This window comes from Protopterus annectens, chromosome 10.part0, assembly GCF_019279795.1.
Source record: "Protopterus annectens isolate FY-2018-M chromosome 10.part0, PAN1.0, whole genome shotgun sequence".
Taxonomy (NCBI): Eukaryota; Metazoa; Chordata; order Ceratodontiformes; family Protopteridae; genus Protopterus; species Protopterus annectens.
Genome location: NC_056744.1, coordinates 392,510,674 through 392,535,029, shown reverse-complemented (window position 1 = coordinate 392,535,029; position 24,356 = coordinate 392,510,674). Strand labels below are relative to the sequence as shown.

The 24,356-nt window shown below is 42.4% G+C and overlaps 1 protein-coding gene across 1 annotated transcript in view; it reads right to left on the bottom strand.

Annotated features, from left to right (window-relative positions):
- The window catches only part of LOC122814161 (transcriptional protein SWT1-like), a 1,475,367-nt gene that overhangs the window by 920,625 nt on the left and 530,386 nt on the right, over positions 1-24,356 (bottom strand). The window lies entirely within an intron of this gene.

The following is a 24,356-nucleotide window of genomic DNA, read 5'->3' as shown; positions in this document are numbered from 1 at the left end:
TGTTTTCACTATACAATGTCAACTGATTTTCATAACAGAAGATTTTTTTTACAGTCAACATTAACTATACCACAGACTGCACTGTCAACATAAGATTAATGTAGTTTCCTTACTCCAAATTAGACCAGATTCATTAGACTCTCCATGCAATACAAATATTGATGGTATACCTTTTCTCCCCTCACCTAACACTAAGCCTCAAAGTCTCATATCCTTCTCCTTAGATCACCTTTATTTATTTGCTTAGTCTGTAAACTGGGCCATATAGCACTAATCCCATTGGACCAATTTCAGTCTTAGCCCAGAATGTGAACACACATCAAGTGAAACAATAAAAATAAAAATAATTTACGCAGTAAAACAGAAATTGAAAACATTCATTATGTTCCAAACAGCCCCTTTTCCCAGCCACACTCTGATGCTGCCATCTCTTGCTGTTATTCTTTAAATCTCAACTACTCTTGAGGTCATTCCTCTGTACCCTCCCAACCCAATGTTCATTCCACCCTATACCAAACAGACATCTTTTTTAATGCACCTCAGAGCTACAGTCGTCATCTCTGACATGGTTGCATTTCAGCTCCTTACAAGGCAACTTTTCAGCACTCCCACTACATATGTAAACATGTTCACTCATTACCAAACCTCCAATATCAATCATGTTAAAGGAAAACTCCAACCTAGAATTAAAAAAAAATTTTTTTCACTCTATCTTTGTTTCCTGACTTATTTAACACCTCAAAATAAGTGTTTTATTTGCAATTTTAGCCTGTTTTCCACAACATGGCTACCAATGGGGCTTGATGCATCAACGTGATGTTATTCTTCCTCAACCCTTTTTCTTTCCTATAATGCTTTGTATGACTCATGCCAGACATAAGGAAGTAACTACGAATTCCCATGCTATTGACATATAATGGGATTGTGAGTCACTGTCATCTTCTATACCTTCTGTAAAAGGACTGCTTTTTTCTCAATCTAATCACCCTCATTTATGTTTGGCTCAGAGCTTATTTTACACTACACTTAGAATTCATCCAGTTACAGCCAGAAAATTAGCTACATTGCAGGCCTTTGTTCAAAGTTTTCTTTTGTAGTCTAAGAGGAATTGATTCTGCAAGGGTCTCTCACTGCGGTGAAAGTTTTAACATCTCTGCAGTAGTGTGTGTGTGTGTATGGGGGGTTGTCAGTTCCTTAACAAAGGTCTGCAATTTAGCTACTTTTCTGGCTGTAGCTGGATAACTTCTAAGTATAGTGTAAAACAAGGTCTGAGCCAAACATAAATGAGGGTGATTAGAGACGGAAAAGAAGCAGTCCTTTTACAGAAGGTAAAGAAGATAAGAGGGACTCTCAGAAATCCCATTATATGTCAATGGCATGGGAATTCACAGTTACTTCCTTATGTCTGGTATGAGTCATACAAAGCATTATGGGAAAGAGAAGGGTTGAGGGAGAACAAGATCACATTGACACATCAAGCCCCATATTGTGGAAAACAGGCTAAAATTACAAATAAAGCACTTATGATTTTGAGGTGTTAAAATAAGTCAGGAAAAAAGAATGAAAAACAGATTTTTTTTTTGTTCTAGGGTGAAGTTTCCCTTTAAAGGAGATTTTCTTTCCTTTGTCTTACTGGTGATTTATGCCACAAATGAATTAACAGTTACCTGCAGATTAAATACTGGCTCTACATCCTGTAGCCCTCTACACAGGTATTTTGTTTCCCACCACCATCGCCACTCCCGACCGCCCACTCCTCATTGGTCTTCAACAAATTATCAGATTACTTCTCTGCCATTGCAATTTTTCTACAGCAATATATAAGATCTATCTACATTTCCCTTGCCATCTACACAGCTCCTATGGTACAACTCTGCCTACTCGGGCCCTGCTTCAGGTCCAATAGCCAACAGCACTTCTACTCCCATAAAAACACCAGCTCCTTTTATCTAATGACATATTTTCCAAAGGAATATCAAAACTTCATACGTACTGGTCTTATTGCCCTTGACGGCTATTTTAAGCCTAGCCATTTTCCCTTTTTACACTCAAATTAACCTATCCCATTTGGTGTTAGATTGGCCTTACTCATCCCATGGTCAATAATTATATATTACTCCTAATAAAAATAACTGGGATCATACCATACAAAATCTGAAGAAACCCACGCATGGGATGAAGCATTTAGAAGCTGCCTCTGTCCATTAGTAGTACAGGGGGCAGTCCTGGGGTAAATTTTCAGTTTCCCCATCTGCAGATCCAAGTTGCACTTGAATATGGACGGGGATGAGCTTTGCGGCAGATCTGTTCAAGAGCAGCAGTATCCTCTGTGAGACATACATGTCCTTCTAAACTGATCTGTTGATACTGATGAAGACGTTTATATCGGCAAGAAGAGTACTTCTGATGTTGACTTGCTGGTGTGCAGTAAATCCATCAGTATTTGGTTAGAGAATGCCTTGTATGTCAGACATGTCACCTCTTAGCAGTCTATAGAGTATAATGACAGGCCTAGGTGTAGGATACAGAGCATATCCCCAAACTATTAACTAATTTTGCACCCTGTAAATAATCTTTACCTCCAAAACAGTTTGGAATTTTTTCATATTTTCAAGGAAAATACTGGTACAACTGATTTCAGCCAAGGCATGTTATAAACATTTTTTGAGGGAGAAATACTTTAATTTTGCTTCTGGTGTAAGGGCAGCTTAAAATTCTCATCCAGTGCTGTTTTTTCCCACTGGGGCCACAGTAATGTGCCCCATCAGAATAACAGTATGATAAGAAATACCAGAAAGAGAAAGTAAAGCTACATATTCAAAAGGTCATTTGTCAGTTCCCCTGTTCAGACAGTGACACAGAATGTTGATCTACAACATACATTTAAAACTTCTACATTAACTTTATGGATTTCATTACTAATAAATAATAAAGCTGAACCCACCACTTTGACAGTTTCAAACAAGAAACATTGAGCAAAGGCTTGTTACATTAAAAGAAATACATATGACTTTTACTTCTGGTATACTGACAACTCAAAAAGATATATAGTGGATTGCAGCAGCATTTGCATCCTGCGAAATCAGAAAATATCTCAAATGGAAACAAAGTACAGTTCAGAATGCCAAACTGACAGTAAAAGCCTATACCCTCTTGCACTTGGTAGCCATGTACAAAAGACATATGTTACTTCACATTTGAGAGTTCAGAATTCAATTTTCAGTGATTTTACAAACAAATGTTATGTAGCAGCGTGAGTGACAGAACAGGCAACAGTATTTCCACACCAGGTAGATGGAGTGCTGACACTGCAGTGCAGCATAAGGAGGTACTGTATTCCTGAGTGTGAATCTAATCTGGCAGTCGGAGCAAAGGGTTAAGGCTTGGAGCTGTAGCTCCTGTGGTACAAGGTTTGATTCCTACAGGCTTTTATTTTCCTAGTGTTTCTTGAACAAACTACTTAACCACACAGTGCTTGGAGTTAACTAGAAATGTGGGCTAGGTACTCAATGGTCCCCTGGACTGCAAGCCCAGTAACCACCTATGAATTTACCATAATACTAGACATGTGTTGCCTTCTTCTGTCCATCTCAACCTATAGGTTACCAGATCCAATTACATCTGAGGCCAGCACCTTAGACTCTTCAGCTCAGAAGCTCTGCCTCTTCTCTCATACTGCACTGTCCTCTCCTAAGAATGAATTTGCCCTACCATGACCTTATAAACAGATGTAGGGAAAAAACCTATTCTAAGAAAGATATGAAGGAAAATTCCTCAAATACGAAGGGAAGAGGGGAGCAACAGTAGTAGTCCCAGAGATAAGCTTCTGGCCAGTCTGCACAGTCAGCCAGAAGTAGGTCAAGAAGATGGCACTTTGGAAGAGGGAATGGCAGGATGGATGGCTGAGATGCATGGAAGAAAACATCACGTATCTAGGGTTATGGTAGGTACGCAACCTATAGTCTAGAGTCCCCAGCCAGTTAAACAAGGGTGGCTTCAGAAGAGAATGTTCCTCAGTACAGTCACTCCTTTATCTCTGTAGACAAGATAAACAATTAGTGATCCATCTGGCTAAAGTTACTTTTGACACTGGCTTTCCCAATTTTGCCTTTGAAAATGAAACGAAAAGGTGGCCCTTCCTGAAGGATTTTGTTCTGTGAAGACAGAATTTGAGTTGTCTATGTACGTCCAACAAGTGAAGCATGTTCCCCTTTGTTAGTGAACTTGGTAAAGAAAACTAGTTTGGTTAAGTACTGCTCCTGAAGCAACCTTTGGCAAAAAGAAGCTATTGGTTCACAAGGTAACTCTGCCTTTATGAAAAATCAGGTATGATGGTTGAGAATCAGGGCTTGGAGTTCAGATACTTGTCTGGCTGAAGTAATGGCACCTAGAAAAATGGTTTTCCAAGATAAGAAATCTAAATTTGTTATGGACACTGGTTCAAAGCACGCCTGAGTCAAAGCCTGTAAAAGCATGGTAAGATCCCAAGGAGGGTGGGATCCTTAATAGGAAGTCTAATGAAGAAGGTACCCTTAAGAAAGCCTTTGCATAATTTGAGAAAGGCCAAGGAGGAGTGATGCTTGCCAATAAAGTTTGAAATCACTGTTAGTTGCACCTTTATGTTAGAATAAGTGGCTCCACTGTAAAAAGACAAGAAAATCCAAGAATGCTGGAATGGGTACTGAGAATACATTCAAATGTCTCTCATGAGCACAAACTGAAAACCTTTTCCATTTGCTATCTTCCTGGGTGAAGTCTTCATGGAAGAAGTGAGAATGTGAAGGACCTTGGAACAGAGTTTGGATTATCTGGCCATCACTGAAAGTGGAGAAACCAGGAGATAAGCTTGATGGCTCGAATATCTGGGTAAGGAAGGCCAGATGGGTGAGATAGGAGATCTGGGACCTGCTCCAGAACCCAAGGAGGGTGTGTTAAGTGAGGCCAAGGAAGGGGAAATGCACTTGTTGAGGCCAGAATGGGACAATGAGGATGACTTTGCTCTTCCGTTGGGATGCTTTCTGAAGGAACTTTGGGATAAGGGGAGTCGGTGGATATGCATAAAAGAAACCAGGGGCCAATCATGGAAAAGAATGTCTCTCGGTGACCCCCCCCCGGAGAGATGAGGACAAAGTAACTGCTGCACTTGAGGTTGCGGGGAAAGGCAAATAGATTGCAGCATGGTTGGCACCAATGGAAAAATATCTGCTTCACCTCAAAATGAGAGACCACTCATGAGGCAGGAGAATAGATCTGCTCAGTTTGTCCACTAAGATGCTAGATTTCCTTGGAATGTGCACTGCAATTAGAAACTGGTTGGAAGAGACTGCTCACTGTCACACTCTCATTGCCTCTCGACACAAGGGGTAAGAACACCCCCCCAATTTGTTCATGTAGCAAACCACTGACATGTCTGTCATTCTAGCTATCATCCCCAGAGGTAGAATGTCGTGGACTGCCTGCAACACTAGAAGGACTGTGTTAAATCTTACCATAACCACAGATGTCCTTCTCTTCCATGTTATAATATTACAAACTATTCGGTTATCTTCTGTTTGCTACCCGAATGTCTGGACAGTATACAAAAGCTTGTAGTCACTGTGAGGTATGTGGGACATCTGACGTTGGATTAGGGAGCGTGGGACATAAAAGTGACATCTGCGCGTACCTATCTTCAGAACTAAACACCCCAGTCAGACCCCAGTCAGACCCCAGTCCCAGGATAGCTGTACAAGTCCTGTGCCATCCAAGAAGGAACAGTTTAAATGGAAAAAGGAGGAAGGCGGGAGGGAATGAATACTGCAACATGGAAGAGAAGGACATCTATGGTTATGGTAAGAATTTACACAACTATTCTATGTCCTTTTATTCTCATGCTGCAGTATTCCAAACTCTTGGGTGAGTGCCAAAGCTCACAGGGCAGAAGGGAGTGGTGGTACGGAATTGTTCTCCACGAAGCCATGAAGGATTCCCCTAGCAAACCCTGCTCTGGATCTGGAGATGTGATCCAACCTGTAATGTTTGGTGAAGGTATGGACAGATGTCCATGTAGCTGCCACCAGAATGGATGCAGTGTCCAGTCCTTTGAAGAAGGCCCCTGATGAGCCATAGCTCTAGTGGAATGGGCTTTAATTTTTGACTTGAGTTGTTACTCATGAAATGTGTAGCAGAAGGAAATATCCTTGGAAACCCAAGCAGAAATTGTCTGTTTTGTCACCACCTTTCCCAGATCTCTAGGGTGAAAGGAGACATATAGTTGCTCTGATTTCCTAATGGTCTTAGTCTTGTCAAGGTAAAATCTTAATTGTCTGTGAACATCAAGGGAATGTAGGACTCTCTCACTGCCATTTTGGGTGTGAGGAAAAAAGGTGGGCAGGTGGATACACTGATTTAAGGACAGCTCATTGACCACCTTGGGCATAAAGGAGGGGTTGGTCCTCAGGGTCACTCTATCTTTGTGGAAAATGAGAAAGGGAGGAGTTGCCATGAGGGCCTGGAGCTGTGTTACTCTTCTGGCTGATGTGAGGGCCATGAGGAGTAGAGTTTTCCAGGTACAATGTTTCAAAGATGCCTTAGAATCTGGCTCAAAGGGGAAAACAGTGAGTTTCTCTAAAACATAATTTAGATCCCATGGAGTTGGAACTGGCCTCCTAGGGGGCCAGAGGTGTAGTACTCCCTTAAGGAATAACTTTGGAGGGAGACGAAAAGACGACAAGAGGCAGACAGGCCAAAACAGCAGCAAAGTGTGCTTTAACAGAGGAATATGCCAACCCTGCTTGCAAGAGTTCACACAGATAGGACAGCACTAAGGGAACCTCATTTTGAAATGGGTCTAGCTGTCTTTATAGACACCAGATGGAGAATCTCTTCCATTTAGACAAATAAGATCTCCTAGTGTTAGGTTTCCTGTCCTCCTGCAGGACTGTTAGCACGTCCTCAGTGTAAAGATGTCTAGAAGGGATCAAAATTCTATCACCCACAGGATTAGATTCAGAGATTCAAGATGGGGGATGGATTAGGGATCCCTTGTCCTGTGTGAGAAGATCCACTCTGTGAGGTAACCTGTGATAACTGCCCCTGGCTAAATGCAGAAGGAGGGGGGACCAATGCTGTCTTGGCCAAAAGGACAGCAGGACTTTTTGAAGTAATGGGAATGGGGGGAATGCATATAGAAACATCCCCTTCCATGAGAATGAAAAGGTATCCGTTGCCCTTGCTAAAGGACTGGAAAGCCTGGTGCAAAACAGTGGTAACTGTCTGCTCCAGAGGGGAGGGAAACAGATCTTTGTGTGTTTTACCCCACCTGTGGACAATGTCCAGAAAAATATCCATGTGACGCATCCATTTGTGGGATTGTGACATGGAAATGCTCAAGGTGTCTGCCTGAATAACAAAAAGGAATCAGACACAGCCCCAACGGGGTACTTATCTTAGACACTTGAAGATCCGACACTGAAGATGGCACGAAGCACTGACGTTCGACTGGTGGTAGAGAAGTTCTGAGGAAAGGTACGTGCAGATGTCACATTTAAGGCCCACGCTCCGCAGGCCAGCATCAGACACCCCACGTACTTAGCGGTGACTACAAGCATTTGTATATTGGCCGGACGTTCGGGTAGCAAGCAGAGGACAACCCAAGAGTTTATAATACTGCAACATGTGAACAGAAGGACATCAATGATGTGCAGTCTGGCATTTGAGGGAGACCAAATGCCTTGAACCATTTTTCCCAAGTAGTGCCCCCCCCCACCACCACCACAGCTAGGGAGCATCTGTGGTCACCATGCCTTTGGTAAGTGTAGAACAAACAGACGTTCATGAGACAACTCCACTGCTTAGCTCCACCAGGTTACATGTTCCCTGCAAATATTGGTGAGCTGTATGGAGAATTCAAGGGTTGCTGCCTTATTGACCATTGTACCACCAACGTCCAATGAAGTACTCTCATGTAAAACCTCACCAGTGGGACAAGAGTAACTGAGGCAGCCACAGATACCAGGAGCTGTAAAATAAACCTGGCAGGGGGTGTCTGAAGAGAAAGAAATTTCAAGGCTTGGTTTTGTAGAGTGGACAGTCTTGGCTGTGATAGTCTTGCTGTCTGGGAGACAGTGTATAAATGTGCATATATTAACTTCAGGACTTGTATAGGGCAAAGGTATGACTTGCCGTAATTGACTGTGATGCCCAGATTGGAGCAGAAATGGAGGAAGTAATCTCTAGCATGAGTCAGAAGATACCACCCATTCAGGCTGGGAGCCAGTCATTTTTAGTTCATAGCCCTACCCTTTGGCCTTTCCACAACCCCCGAGTGTTCACCAAGTGCATAGCAGTGGTTGTGGCTCACTACAGACTGCTGAGATTCTGGGTGTTTTCCTGCTTTGATGAAAGATTCCTCACAGCCTCCACAGTGATGGTCAAGGATAAACACAGTTGGAGCAAGTAGTCCCTGGCATGTATTAGGATTCCTTTGAGGCTGATGGAAGGATCTATTTGTCCAGGTAAAGAAAGACCAGAAACTTCTGCCAGCACCGCCTGCACTTGATGAACAAGCAGGGATCTGTGGTGAGCCCAAAGGACAATGCTCAGAAATGGTAATGGCTGGCTCTCACCTGGAAGTGCTGGAACCTCCTGGAATGTCTCACTGTCTTTATCTGCTAGTAGGCATCCTTGAGGTCTACCGAGCACATCCAGTCGTACTTCCTCAGCAAAGGCAGAATGTTCTGCACTGTCAACATCTGGAACTTGGTCTGTTTCAAACAAAGATTCAGCTTGCTGAGGTCCAGAATGGGCCTGAGGACCTTGTTTCTCTTTGGCACTAAAAAGAATAGAGTAGACCCTGGATCCTTTTTAATATGGTGGGACCACTTCGATGACTCAGTTCAGAAACAGTTTATTTCCTCTGCAGCATTCCTTCACTGACAGGATGAAACACTGGAAAGGGATCTTTGACTCCTATTTGGACCACAGAAAGGGAAAGCAATGACCTCTGTAAATGAACACCCCGGAATGTGAAATGACGCCCTCCCAAGTTTTGGAGTACAGAGTCAAGTGCCCCCAACTACCTCCAGAGAGTAACAGTTGGACAACCCTTCAGGAGCTCTGGAAGGGCTTACTGGAGAAGGGACACCAGGAGCCCTGGTTCTATGGACTGCCCCTACCAAAGGAATTGCATCCACTGAAGTTCCCCGCCTGCCATGGGGGGGGGGGGGGGCTCTTTCACCAGCAGCATCTTCAAAACAGTGTTGGGATCTGTGAAAGAGAGTCATTTTCTCCCTTTCACGTGGGTGTCTATCAGATGCTTGAGGTGACCCTTACCGAAAATGGTAACAACAACATAACATCAACCTGCACAATGCCAGAAAAACAAAACAGTGTAACACACTGAATCCTGAATGTCCTTACCACTCCAGACCCAGGAACAATCACTAACATGGGTCATGGAAGGGGGGGGCAAGTCTGGGAGTTTGGAGTACTGTGTTTTTGGTGTTGTAAACATTGATGCTGTTATGCAGGCAGTATTAGTTTTGGTACAGATCATGTCGAGCATCTGATAGACAACCCTTCTGATTCCTGGAAAATGTTCTCTGTGGAGTGGAGAAATAGACTCCTAAGGTAGACAACTTCTTTCCTATTTGTTGACCCCTGGTCAATGTAACTTTGACTTTGGAACAAAAAGAGTGGAATTATCGAAAGGGGCACTGAGAAAGGATGCCTTGAAGCAGTTGCATAACAGCATCTAGACATGGTGGTGCATAATAATACCAATGCCTGTTCTGTGAGCCATACCATCTGAAGCATTCTGGAGAAACCTCATGGATACATTTGTGATAGATTGCACCAGACAACTGTGCCTCCTGCGACATCGAACACTAACAGACGACAAGGCATGGTTCCTCTAGGATCCATGGTTCTGACAGGGAGAGACTGATGCCAAACACCAACTTCAATGGATCAAATGTCAGGATTAGAGAACAGCTATCCAAGGCCAAACTGCCCAAATTAAGTATGTTTACGAAAGCCTTAGAGATGATCTGGATCACATGGTATCGGAAATAAAGCTTTGGCTCCAAGATGCATTAGGTTCTGAAAAAGCCAGAGCCGAAAACATTGAGGAAAGAGTTGGTGTCTGACGCAACCAAGCTGTCAGCACCAACATCAGTGAAGCAAAAACAATAAGAAAGAAAACAAATAACCAGCAAGGCTACCATGACCATAAAATATAATATAATATTTATTATAAACAGGAAGAGTGCTTTAGTGTTACAGAACACTTCTTTAGATCCATACAACACAAAGCAAAACGCACAACTTTAAAATAAACCAGTAACCAATCACAAGACAATTAAGACATCACAGCCAATAAATTCATAACAAACAATTTTCTTTTTCATAGGGCTGGTTTGAGACTCACATTAGCATTTAACCTTGGGAACTTATTTGCCTGTAGTCTTAGTATCCATTTCAATTCTAAACTATATACATAATTATTAAAATCTCCACTCCTAGGGTTGACATTCGCACATTGTAGGACCCTAAAAGAAAATGTATGCCCTGGGTTTTCTCTATCATGCTTGGCCAAGGCATTCTTAGTGTTAAGTGCTTTAATGTCATACAAGTGTCTTGTAATCTTGTCTTTCAATTTCTATACTGTTTCCCCACATAAAAACAGGTGCATGCATTGTACATAGCTAAATAAACCACATTTGAGGTTTGATAGACAGCATAAAATCAATGAAGGAAAATATGCAGTCGCATCTGTGGCCCCCAGCGGTAGAGTCAGGGAGGAGCAGCCAAAGTTGGAACCGAAGGCAGGGAATCCTCTAGCCTCAGAGACGAGAAAGAGAGGATGATTCTAACATCCATCACAGCGTTTAAGAAATCAAGAATAAGCATCTCGAAATCAGAATCCATGATACTTCTGACAGACCTAGGCAAAGCCATCAAAGATGGCTTTAACAGCTTAGAAAAGGCAAAACATGACTCGCGGATCCAAAATGGAGATGCCCAGCTCCAAGTCAGGAACAGCTCTGGTGAAAATTCAGGAAACTAGAGTTATGGGAAGGGAGGGAGAGTGAAGCCTGTCTGAGGCACGAGTCACTGAGAAGAACAGACAAGGAGTACACAAACTCAGTGAGCCACTGACTCTGGGCTCAGAGTCTAGCAGTAAGAAATCAGCACTGACAGGTCACGGATGTTATGACTTCAGATCCATTTGACCTTCCACACAACGAACAGGAAGGTTCGTACTTCTCTCTCTTTAGACTTAACTTTCTCTTTGTTGTTATCCTTTTCAGTCTTTTTTTAAACACCTTTATTCAATTATTGTTTAAGACATAAGCACATATACAATAAGAGAAAAGAAAAACTGTATTGACATTTTTTCCATTTACATACATTATACAAATACATTTATAGCAACCACCTTTCAGGAACATTAAAAAACTTGCACAATTCCTGCCTCCCCTTAAATATCACTCCTCCTGCTGAATATTATTCTGCAGGTGTGGTCCTACAAATTCCACTTCTATAATATTTTCTCCTTTCATTTTCTAAAGATCCCGTTCATAATTATTTTATCTCTTTTACAATATTTAATACTTTAAATACAGTTGGTTTAGATCTTGATTTTCATTTTCTAGTAATTGTCTTTTTGTCCGCCATCATAATTAAACTTAATAAGGCCTATGTCTACGGAATTCAGACCCTGTGCCCCAGCTCAAAAGAATCATACATTTTCTCCCCAAAATTTCTAACAGAGTACTCGGTGGGGAATTTTTACAAACGTTCAATGCTTTACAACCCCCCCCCCCACAACAACAACAACAAAAAAATTTTCACAGTTAACTGTTTCTTTCCTATCACACTCCAACATTTACCATCTATCTACCCAAGGAAAAATTCTTTGAAGTCTACTTAGGGTATAAACATACCTAAGCAAAAATTTCCAAGAAAAACTTCTCTAAACCTTCTGGACTCTGTTGCAATGTCCTCCCATTGTTCCCTTGTAAAGTGCTTTTGCAGTCTCTCTTCTCAATTTCTTCTACCCTCTTATGATTCTTACAGTTATCATGCAATAATTTATACACCCTACTAATTCTCCTTTTTTAACAGCAGGTTCCATTCTAGATTTGACTAAAATCTTTACCAGTGTAGGCCTTTCACTTAGGACTCCCCTATCCCTTTCGCTTTGCTTTTAATATGACATCAATCTATGGTAGGGAAGGCGGTCTCTAACCTGCAGTCCAAACTTCCTCTTGGTCTCCTCTTACTCTATTACCTTTCTCTCTCTAGCTACAAACTTGGTTGACTTCTCTGAAACAGTCAATAAAGCCATGGATGAGGGGAAGATGGTGCACACTGCCTACCTTGACCTAGCCAAAGCCTTTGACACTATGCCCCACTCGGTTATAATAGATAAACTCTCCCAGCTAGGCATCAACCCGTATGTTACCAGATGGGTAAGCTAACTGGCTCACTGACAGAACCCACTCAGTCAAAATGGGAGAAGCCACCTCTAGTAGAAGACGCGTAACAAGTGGAGTACACGGAGGATCGATCTTGGGGCCTCTGCTGTTTGGGATATACTTTTCTGAGCTACAAGCCAAAACCAGTGGTCTGTGGTTGACCAAGTTTGCAGATGACTGCAGGCTGGGCGCGGTCTTAAATTCCCCTAGTGATGGGAACGTCCTCCAGAACAGCCTTACCCAAACTAATGACTGGTGCCAGAAGCATGGCCTGAAACTGAACGCCAAGAAGTGCATCATTATCCCCTTTGGGGAAAATGTCATACCCACTAATTATCACATTAATAACAATATACTAAGCATGCAATCAGTCGTGAGGGACTTGGGCACCCAGGTTAATAGCAACCTGACATTTGACCACCACGTTGCCTCCATTGTATGGAAGGCTTTCTACATCACCCACCTCATAAATAAGGGTATTTCACCCAGGAACAAGGAGATCATAACATATAATGCCCTTTCGGCAAGTACCTTGCCAAGAACATGCAGCAGTTGGAAACCACAGAGGTTCCTGACCAGGAAAATCCAGGGTCTCAAACACCTTTCCTATACAGATAGGCTAAAAGCCCTTTCCCTCTACTCAGTCTCTTACAGACTGCTCAGAGGTGATCTGTGTCTGGCATACAAGGCCATTTCAGACCCAGTCTTGATGGAGCTGTTGTATATCCGTAAGACAAACTACACTCGCACAACCTGCACGCAAGGCCTTAACCTGGTCTGTGACATTAATAGAACTTGCTGGCAGGATAGATTTGTGTCCCAAAGACTCACCTGTCTGTGGAATAGACTCCCTCTCCATGTCAAGCAGAGTCCTCTCTAGCCTTCTTTAAGAGGAACCTGGACGACTGGATAGGAAACAGAAAATATACCCCTGGGATCTCACCTGTGTTCCTGCTGGACAGGGGAAACAGGTGCTGACTTTGAGGGAACATAGGTGAAATTCTTGGCTAGGCTTATAAGGACCTCCGGGCCAACAGCCTAGTATCATCCTATGAACCTATTTGCTCCCAGTACTTTGGCTCCTTTGCCATTTTTCTCTGGTAAAAATTCTAGTCCCCTACTGCCTATTTTCTGTACCCTATTTGTGGTTACCCTATTGGCAAAATCTCCTTTCTCCATTCCCGTACTGGCTTAGTTCTTAAAATACTTTAATATTCTGTATGGTTGTCGTTCTTAGGGATCAGCATCCAAAATCCCACTCTCTCCTTATATTTTGAACTCCCTCATTTCATCATCCTTTTCCACCTTCAATTATAACCTTCTGCTTGTGTTCTATATATGGGCTTTATCTGTGCAGCTGTAAAGCAGCCCTTCAAATCAGGTAATCTTAGACCGCATTGTTCTATTAGGAGGATCACTTTATCTCATTTAACTCATGCTCTCTTCTTCATGTAGATAAATCCTTAACTCTCTAATAATCATCCACAAATTCTCCTATGGTTGACAAAAATAAGTCGAACCTGTAAATAAATATAAAGGGACTAAAAATATTGTTACTTCTTGTATCTTACTATCCATATCCATAAACAACAGCTTCTACCTCTCAGTTTCTGTATTACCTTTTGTTTAGTCTTTTCCCACATAACCTTAGCTGCCATAACAGAACCCTTTTTAATCCACATGCCTAAATGGTTCATTCTATCAAGTCTCTATAAATATGAGTATAGCTGAAAAGATTTGTGAGCGAGTACAAAATTTAAGGCTACAGCCTTTGTTTTATCTTTAATAATTTTATACCCTCAAAACATCTGAAACTGTCTCAAACTGTTCCACACCACCAAGATGTCCTTTTCTGGATCTATCAAGTACAAAATAATGTCATTTGCAAATAAAGCCAACTTTTCTTGATTAACATACCATTTATAGGGTCTATATTAGAACATCAAAGTTTCAAAACTTCGAATGTTCTAATATCAATCCCTATTCAGCGAACACTGAAAATAGCAAAGCTACAGAAAAACTATTTTTTTTTCCGAGGGAAAGAATTTGGTTGTCCATTTCTGTCGCTTCGCTATTTTCAGTGCTGTGGTGGAAAGTTACGGGTCGGGTTCAGGTAAGTGTGTGATTGCGCGCGGGTTAGGTGACTTAGGGTTAGGGCACGGGTTAGGTATGTGTGCGATTGTGTGGATGTGACGGTTAGGGTGGGTTAGGGCGCGGGTCAGATAAGTGTGCGCTTGTGTGGACGTGAGGGTTAGGGCGGGGTAGGTGAGTTAGGGTTAGGGCACGGGTGACGTGTGTGTGATAGTGACGAACCTTAGGGTTAGGGTTTGGTTAAGGTAAGTGGATAGTTAGTGGTGTATGCACAGTTTAGTGTAGGGTTAGATGTAAGATTTTAGGTGTGTGTGTGTGTGCATGGATTGCCGTTTGTTTGGTGTGCTTGTGTTGTGTGTATGTGTTTTGGAACAGCAAATTTTTTCCCTAGGAAAAAATTTTCTGTTCTGCATATTTGATGATGTAAGAGTTCGCTGAATAGGGGTCGATATTAGAACATTCGAAGTTTTGAAACTCTGATGTTCTAATATAGACTCCATTTATATCCTTGAATTTCTGAGTCCCTTATTTCCTTTGCCAATTGCTCTAAATATAAAGCAAACAATAAAGGGAAAAAGGACAACCCTGCCTGGTTCTTTTGTTCAAATAAAACTTATCAGGGAGGAGGAACCCTCCCACCCCACTTTGATTCTTGGCTCTGATCCTTCATATATCCTCGTAATTAACCTTATTACATCAAATAATGCAAATGCCTTGCTCATAAAATCTCAGCTTACTCTGACAAATGCTTTTTCTGCATCAAGACCCAAGAACAACTGCAGTAAAGTCTTACATTCTGCTTTTCCCTGAATTATCACTGTTCTATTATTGTTGCCAAATGTTTGCATCCCCTCCACAAAACCACTGTGATGCATATCCATCAGTTTTGGCATCACCTTTTCCATACTTTTAGCTAATACAGCATAAACACTTTATAAGCATGGTTTAAAATTGAAATGGGTCTATACCCTGTCTGGGTAATATAACCATTAACCCTCTCTTGAAAGATGCTAGTGCTTCCTCTGTTTTTAAAAAGTACAGTTGTGTACACTTACCATAAATGTAGATGTTCAAGTGTATTCACTGTTGCAGTCCCTCACATATGGGTTATCCTGGTAGCCCTCAGTCGGCCCGAATACCAGAGTCTTTGGTACATGATGTCGGCTGCAGCCGGTTGTAAAACTGATGTTAGAATGGCAGGTATAAAGGGAGGCAGCCGATGCCATTTCCTCAGTTTTTCTTGCCTTAACTGTCAAGAGCCTCCAAAAGAAGGCTAACCCAGGAAGGTAGCACCCTGGACACATCATACAAAAAATAAAAAATGTATACAGTTGTGCCTTAGGAAAAAAGGGGGAATGGAGGACCGCAACAGTGAATACACTCGAACATCTACAATTATGGTAAGTGTACACAACTGTACTATTGTTCTTCATGTTTCCCTGTTGCAGTCCTCACATATGGGTTAATTCCCAAACCCCAGGAAAAAGACAAAGGTTGGAGGAAGGATCACAGATTAAGGGCTGTTAAGAAGGCCCTGCAAAACTGCAGAGGCAAAACCAGCCCTGGATTTAAAAAACAAAGGTAGACTGCAATGCTTTGTGAAAGTATGGACAGAAGACCAAGTAGCTGCTTCTAGAATATCCTTAGTAGGCACAGCTCTCAGAAAGGTTGCAGAGGTAGAGGCTGATCTAGTAGAATGGGTCCTAATACCCTGAAGGGGAACCTTCCCATGCTGCAGGTAACAAAAGTGAATACAATGAGCAATCCATTTGGAGATGTTTTATTTTGAAATAGCCTTACCCTGATCCCCAGGAGCAAAACTAACCAACAACTGTTCAGATTTTCGAAAGGATTTAGTCCTAAGTAAAATCTCAGCTGTCTATACACATCAAGAGAGTGCAGAATCCTTTCCCCTTTATTTTGGGGATTGTTGAAAAATGTAGGCAGGTGAACAGACTGGTTAAGGGTTAAACTGGAAACTACCTTAGGCATGAAGGAGGGATTAGTTTTCAGAGAAACTCGATCTGAATGAAAAATAATGAAAGGTTCTACTGCCATTAAGGCTTGCAGCTCAGATACCCTTCTAGCTGAAGTAGTAGCTAAAAGGAAAGCAATCTTCCAGGATAGAAACTTCAAATCTGCAGAGGCAGCTGGTTCAAAGGGAGGAAGAATACGTTTTTCCAGGACAAAATTAAGATCCCAAGCAGGAGTAGGAGCTCTTCTGGGAAGTCTAAGATTACTAGCTCCCATCAGGAACTGTTTCATCACAGGGTGACAAAAAATGGGTTGCTCAAAAGAACAAAGAGCTGAAATTGCTGAAGTGTGAATTTTGATTGAAGAAAAGGAAAGTCCACCATTAAGCAGACTGCTAGGTAGTCAAGAATGAGGGAAAAAGAAGGATGAGAAGAGTCTTTTCCTTTAGCCAGCGTCCAAGAGCAAAATCTCTTCCATTTATCTGCATAGGATTTTCCGGTGCTAGGCCTCCTGGCCTCATGAAGAGCTTCAACCACCTGTTGGGAAAGATTTAAAGTATTAGCCAGGCAGTTAAATGCAGAGTTTGAAGATGAGGATGAAGGAACTTTCCCCCTCCCTGAACCAACAGATCTAGTACAGGGGGAAGATGCCAAGGCTGAGCCTGGGAAAGACTGTGAAGAAAGGGATACCAATGCTGCCTGGGCCAATCTGGAGCTATCAGAATAGCCTTTGGTTTTTCGTCCCTTATCTTTAGCAGCACTCTGGGAAGAAGAGGCAGAGGAGGGAATGCATAAACTGAGAGATGTGTCCATGGGAAAGACAACGCATCCACCCTCCAAGCTTTGTTGTGAAACTCCCTGGTACAAAGGGTTGGAAGGTGATGACTGGTGTGAGAGAAAAAAAGATCCACTTGTGGGGTGCCCCAATGATGAGTGATGCGATGGAAAATGTCCTTGTTCAGTTGCCATTCGTGAGGATCTAGAACGTCTGCTCAAATGATCGGCCAAGGAGTTTATCCTCCCTGGGAGACATTGGACTATTAGATGTAAGCCCATGGATGCTGCTATGGACCACAGTCTCATGTTTTGTCTGCACAAGGGGTAAGAGTGAGTCCCCACTTGCTTGATGATGTACCACATGACTGTGGTATTGTCTGTCCTGATCAACAGAGTCCAGGGTAGAGTAGGTTCTTGAAAGCCAGCAAGGCCTGCTGCACTGCCATCAATTCTTTTAAGTTTATGTGCAGATGAATCTGCTGGTTGCTCCAAGTCCCCTGTATGCCCCTGCCTGCCAGATGAGCCCCCCCATGCAACATCTGAGGAGTCTGTGGTGAGAGTCTGGCTGGCAGGTGGTGGGAGGAAAGGCAGACCCTTATTCTGAGAACAGGCTGTCGCCCACCAGAGGAACTCCATTTGTAGACAGGTAATCGGGAAGAATCAGGTCTAAGTCCTGTGTGTGTTGACACCAAAGATTCTTGAGGTACCATTGAGGTTTTCTCATATGCAGTCTTGCATATGGGATCATCAAAATACATGAAGCCATGAACCCCAGTGCTTGCATGAATTGCCTTGTAGAGAGCTGGGTCATGCTTGCCAAGTTCATGAAGTAAGCCGAAAGATCTTCTTGCTTCTGTTGAGGGAGGAATACCATCGTGGTGGCTGTATTCAGACACAATCTCCCTTGTAGGAACCAACTTTGACTTCTTTTCGTTGAGAGTGTAACCCAAAGAGGTGAGTGTGTTCTTCACAAAATCTAAATCCTTTTCTAATTGTTCTGGGGAATAGTGTTGAAGGCTTTGGCTAGGTCAAAGTAGGCAGTGTGCACTGTCAAGCCCTCGTCCATGGCTATGGTGACTGCTTTGAAGAAGGCGACCAAGTTTAACAGGCATGATCTCCCTTTGACAAAACCAAACTGTGTGGGATCAAGTGTTTGGAGGTTGTCAATGTCCTTGTTTATAAAGTCCATGATAATGCGTTCCATGACCTTGCACATCAGGCTAGTTAGACTGATGGGCCTATAATTGCCTGGGTTGGTGGATGCTCCACCTTTGTGCAGAGGGATGACAGTGGCTGTCCTCCATTCTGCTGGGATGAAGCCGGTGCACAGGCTTTGGCTGAATACAGTGCCTAGTGCTGCTGAGAGCTCTTGCTTGAGTTCATGTAGGACACAGCCAGGGATGTTGTTGGGTCCCATGGAGGCTGTATTTTTTGCTGTTGAGAGGGCATTAATAACCTGCACCCTGGTGATGGGGGGAGGGGAGGTGCTGGGATGTCCTGGTTTACTGATGGGGGGCAGGGGGTGAAGGTTTCACTGAACTTGTCTGCCAGCAGGTTGGTTATATCGATGGCATTTGTGTATGTGGTATTCTTGACCGCCAATTTAGAGAAGATTTGGGAGTTACCTTTGGGATTGCAGATCTATGCGAAGAAGGCCTTGTGATTGTCCTTAGTGGATGCGGCCAATTTGGACTCGAAGTTAGCCTTAGAGGATTTCCCAGTGATCTTATTTGCTTGTTCAGACAAAGGAGAGATTACTTCCAACTTGGCACCTGCTCCTTCTTGGTCCTGGACAGCAATTATTTCCTTTTATTATAGAGTTTATTTATTGCTGCTGTCCACCAGACAGGTTTACTCTTCCTTGAGGAAGATGATTTGGTCCTGTCAGGTACTGCTGAGTCCATGCAGCTCCATAGGAAAGAATTTGTACATTCTATCAGACATCCAACCACTGAATTTATGTCTTCTATGCCAAATATTTATGACATCTTCAGAAATCTATTCCCTTTTGTTATATTGCCCTCCTAGGCATCCCTGATCCATCATTGCTACTGCAAACTAAGTTCCAGTCCCCATCTACAAATAATATTCCTAGCTGAAAGCTGATTAGTTCTCCCAAAAATTTCCTAAGCTTCATAACAGTTTTTGTTGAATATAAATATAAGACAGTGCAATCTTCCTCTTGCCAGTAATCCCTTAAAACCACTAACCCTACCATTACTGTCTTTTCCTTCTCTACTACTACTGGATCCCTTCTAGCAATCAATATCATTCCTTTAACTTTCCTCTGTCCCCGACATTCTGCTAAATATCCATTCTGAAATCCTTTCTTGGTCAAATTCACATGCTCATTTCTTCCCAGTCGTGTTTTCTGCAGCACTGCCATTTGCACTCAGCATTTCTTACTTTAACACTCTTTCCTTTTTATCTATTTCTGTAAGGCTATTTACATATCAAGATAGTACGACTAGAGTAACCATTATGATGAAAAGCTATTGCTCTCACCTATATAAATAAAGAGGTTCTTTATGTTTTTCCACCTTTTGTGTTATATGCAAACACTACGGTTCAGCAGGCTGATCTTGTGCTCAGTTGTTTCTTTGATCTCTATTTAAATGTGTCACATTTTCAAGACTTTTTGCTTTAACAAAAAGCCTTAAACAAACAAAACTAAACTAAATATATTTTCAGAACACCCATCCATTAACTGTACATTTTTAACAACTGAAGTGCAACTTTCCAGGTAAGACCAAGTATCCCAGATCAACAGAAGCTCCAACAGAGATAACCTAAAAAAGGTATGTATTCACCATACCAATCTATGTGTTGTCCATTTTCATTCTTCCTCAACTGTTGGGTTTGGATACGATCCTCGGATCTGACTTCTAGATTGCAGACACTGAAACTCTCAAGCTCTTCTCTTTACACATAATGCCCAAGTCACGTTACATACCTCACATCTAGTTTGCTGACCACAGACCTACAGAGTAGTGGAAAATTAAGAAAAAACAGAATCTGGGGTGCAAACAAAGGATCAGTAGTAGGAAAGGACGGGGGTGTGGGAGGGAAGTTGAGGAAGAATGAAAATGTAGAACACAGATGGAACAATATGGTGAGTACATATCTTATTTTATCTGATGTTGCCATTTTCATTCATTCCTCAACTGCTGGAAGAGAGTCTCCAGCTACCTAAATCCTGGGAGGACTTGAAGGAAGGATATTTTTGAGCTTGGCTGAGGCAAAGGCTGTTCTTCCCTTACAGACCACATCCAATTTGTATTAAGCAATGAAGGTATGAGTACCAGCCCAAGTTGCAGCTGCAAAAATATCATCCAAAGAAGATCTAGAAAAAAAAAGATGGAGAAGTTGATATAAACCTAGTGGAATGGGCTTTTGGTGGTTTTGGTAAGGGCAAACGTGCTTCTTCATAAACAAAGATAATACAGTCAGTCAACCATTTGGCTAAAGTCACTTTAGCAACTGGTTTGCCTAATTTTGATTCAGGAAAATAAACAAATAATTGTTCAGATATCCTCAATTCTTTGGTTCGGTGAAGGTAAAAAGGTAACTGTCTATGAACATCCAACAGGTGCAACATATATTCTCCTTTGAGAAATTTGGAAAAAAAGAAGTGGAAGGCCGATAACCTGATTAATACTGTATCCTGACACCACCTTAGCTAGAAAGGAAGGATTGGTCTGTAAAGATACTCTATTCTTGTGAAAAATCAAATAAGGAGGTTTGGACAGAGCCTGTAGCTCAGATACTATTCTGGCAGAAATAGTAGCAACTAGGAAAACAGATTTCCACAACAAAATCTTTAGTTCAGACTTAGCTGAAAGTTCAAAGCGGGGGTTGGGTTAAGGCCTGTGGAATAATATTTAAATCACAAGGAGGAGCAGAATCTTTTAAAGGAGGTCGAAGTAAATATGTTCTTCTGTGAAAGGCTCAGCAAACCTTGGAAGAAACTAAGGTAGAGTTGTTTACTCCCATATGAAAGTTGGAAATGGCTGCTAACTGTACTCTTGACAGGTGAGGAGCTAGCCCCTTCATTGAAAATTGTAACTAAAAAGTCAAGAACCTTAAAAATTGGGGTCTAAATTCTTTTTATGTGCCCAGAAAACAAATCTTTTCCATTTACTTTTGTAATTTTTTTCTGGTGGAAGATTTGTGGAAAGATGCAAGAAAGTGACAGACAGGGGAGGAGAGCCTGAGCTATCGAGCAATTAATGGAATTGGAGAAACCATGCAGTCAATTCGAGGCCTGAAATGTCTGGATGAGTCATGTGTGTCAGGTGAGACAGTAGATCTGGAGTTGGATCTAGAATCCAGGGCAGATGTAGATGATGAGGCCAAAGAAAGGGAAAACAAATCTGATGAGGCCAGTATGAGACAATGAGGATAACTGTGCTCTCCAATCGAGATGCTTTCTTGAGAAATTTGGGAATGACAGGTACTGGGGTGCAAGCTTAAAGGAGACCAGAAGGCCAAGCGTGAAGTAGAACGTCTCTCCGGGCTCCCCTACTGGGGTCATCAGAGCAAAACACCTGCTGCACTTGCTGTTGAGAGGAGATGTAAAGTGATCGCAGAATGGCTGGCCCCATCAACAGAAAATCCAATCTGCCACCTTCGTGTTGAGAGACCCTTTGTGAGGTATTAGAACAGGCCTACTTAACTTGTCTGCTGTCACACTGTACTTCCCCCAGATGTGTAATGCTATCAGAAAGTAATTGGATGAGATCGCCCATTGCTATAGTCTCACAGCTTCTTAACAAAGAGGGTAAGATATGGTTCCCCCTTGTTTGTTGATATACCAGACCACTGACATATTGCCAGTCTGAATCGCAAAACTCCTGGTTGACAAGAGTATTGGAGGACCTGCAGTGTTAGGAGAGCTCTCATCTTCAGGACACTGAAATGTGTGTTGGCCTCTTAAGGCACCATGTGCCTTGGACTGTCATTCCCAAAAAGTGGCCACTCTCCCGATCTGCAGTCTTGGGTTGACAGAGAACAAAGATACAACCTTCTTGTATTTGACTGGACTGGATCCACCATAGAAGGTAATTCTTGTAAGCCTGTGTTATTTTTACTTGACTGGATAAAACTTATTGGAGGATAAACCATTGAGATGTGAGTGCCTATTGAAGGATTTTCATATGGTACCTTACCAGCAGTACAAGAGTGATTGCCGCTGACATGGGTCCCAATGCTTGGAGTATTAGACGATCTGAAAGAGAAGAACTCTGAATAATCTTTTTGATCTGGGGCTGAATTGTTTGAATTCGAGACAGAGGAAGAGAAGCTATTTGAGTGACCATATCGAAGACAGCACCAATAAATTCCAGAGTCTGAGATGGATTGAGTTGAGATTCATTGTAATTGAAAGAAATCCCTAGAGAAGAGCACTACTGGAGTAAGCAGTCCCTTACCTAAATTAGTTGATGCCTGGTCAGAGCATCAGGAGGCAAGCGCCCAGATATGGAAACACATAAGTGCAGTTCTCACAGGTTATAGTGTTGGGTGGTAGGAGGAGAGGGTTGTCTGAGTACGAGGCAATTGCTGCATTGCCCCAAGATGCCCAGATTCATCAGGTAGACAGGAGAAAACACTGGGAGCTGACCCATAGACATGCCTGGATAGGTGCTTATTAAGTACTAAAAACTGTTTTCTTCTAGACAAGTGAGGAAAGTTGAGTGCTGTAGTAATTTGTAGCATATTTTGTGCTTTCAATGAGTTCTGAACAAGTACTGAGCTCAAAGAAACAGATTTGAGTGCTAAAACTAAAGCTAGTTCTAAAGGAAAATTTGAAAAGCAGACATTATGGCGCCGGGAATATTTTAACCCTAGCTAAGTGGCGATGCATAAAGTGTTTTTTTTTTTTTTAATATAACAGTAGCAAATGAGCAAACTGATTTAAACAAATTAACCAGTTAACCAATTCTTCTTCTTTCGGCTTTTCCCGGTTAGTGGTCGCCACAGCGGATCATCTGTCTGCTCATGACTGGCAGTGAAGTTTTACAGTGTTGAGTTGCCAGAACGGCGTCCAACCTTCCACAGAAGGCACAAACACGCACACACTCACACCTAGGGCGAATTTAGTGTCCAATCCACCTATTGCATGTCTTTGGGATGTGGGAGGAAACCAGAGCACCCGGAGGAAACCCACACAACCACAGGGAGGACATGCAGACTCTGCACAGAAGGCACCCGAGCAGAGAATCGAACCAGAGAACCTCTTGCTGTGAGGCGGTAATGCTAACCGCTGCATCACTGTGAAAAGCTAAAAACTGAGCCCCGTTCCAGCAGTCTTCGATCAGACAAGTTCTAACTGCACACTCCTGCCACTAGGCTGAATCTCTGCAGTCTCAAGTGAGCCACAACTACAGCCATGTACTTGGTAAATACCCTGGCGTCTGTGGTGAGACCAAAGGGCAGTGCTTTGAATTTGTAATGACTGGCTCCAAGCCAGAAACATAGATATCTTCAGGATTGTCTGTTCATTTTTAAGTGATAGAGCTTCAGGATGTGTACTACTGAGTACATTCAGTCATCCTTGTGCAGAAACAGCAGAATGGACTGAACTGTGACCATCTGGAACTTTGTATGCTGAACTGACTGATTTAGTTTGCTAAGATCCAAGATTGGTCTCCAGTCTCCTGTCTTTTTTTGGTACTAAAAAGAATCTTGAATAAGTTCTCGTCTCCTCCTGGTATGGGGGATCTCTTGTTTAACTCTTTTCTAGCAGGTTGTTTATTTCTAGTGTTGCTGCTTCCCTCTGACTGGGTGGAACATTGGGGATTTTGTCTGATACTAGTGGGGGTGGATGGGAAAAAATGGTATTGTATAACTTTTGGATATTATCCTCCGCACCTATGAATCTTTTGTAATTTCTAGCCAGGCTCTTTGTTGCGGGGACAGACAAAGTACAGTTTTGTACCTACCATAAATGTAGATGTTCGAAGATCCACATTGCTGCAGTCCTTACACTTGGGTAGTCCGCTGTCCTCGGTCGGCCCGAATATCAAAGTATTAGGCTGACGTCGGTCAAGGCGCT